The following is a 373-nucleotide window of genomic DNA, read 5'->3' on the forward strand; positions in this document are numbered from 1 at the left end:
TACTGGTAAGCAGCAATTTGCAGTTACAAAGAAAGGATTAATTATTTTATTATTTATCTTTAAAAGTAATCTTGTAAGAATCTTAAAGGAATCACAAATCTGAACTTTCATATAAAAATCAGTCATATCTACTTTTAAATCCACGGAATGCATATCTACTCATCAGCAATTCTTAATAAATCATATCAGGATGCTGAGGGCAAAATGGGTATAAGAAATCAATCAGCAGCAGTCCAGCCTCAGTGAGACTCACGTCAGCCAGGGCTACCATTGTTCCCTGACCATAAAGGGTCCCTAGCTTAACTAATAAGAGTGTGCTTTCTGAACTTCACATTGTTCCCTAAGAGGTTTTTTTTTTGTTTGTTTGTTTTTT

This window comes from Mastomys coucha, chromosome X (genome assembly GCF_008632895.1).
Source record: "Mastomys coucha isolate ucsf_1 chromosome X, UCSF_Mcou_1, whole genome shotgun sequence".
NCBI lineage: Eukaryota > Metazoa > Chordata > Mammalia > Rodentia > Muridae > Mastomys > Mastomys coucha.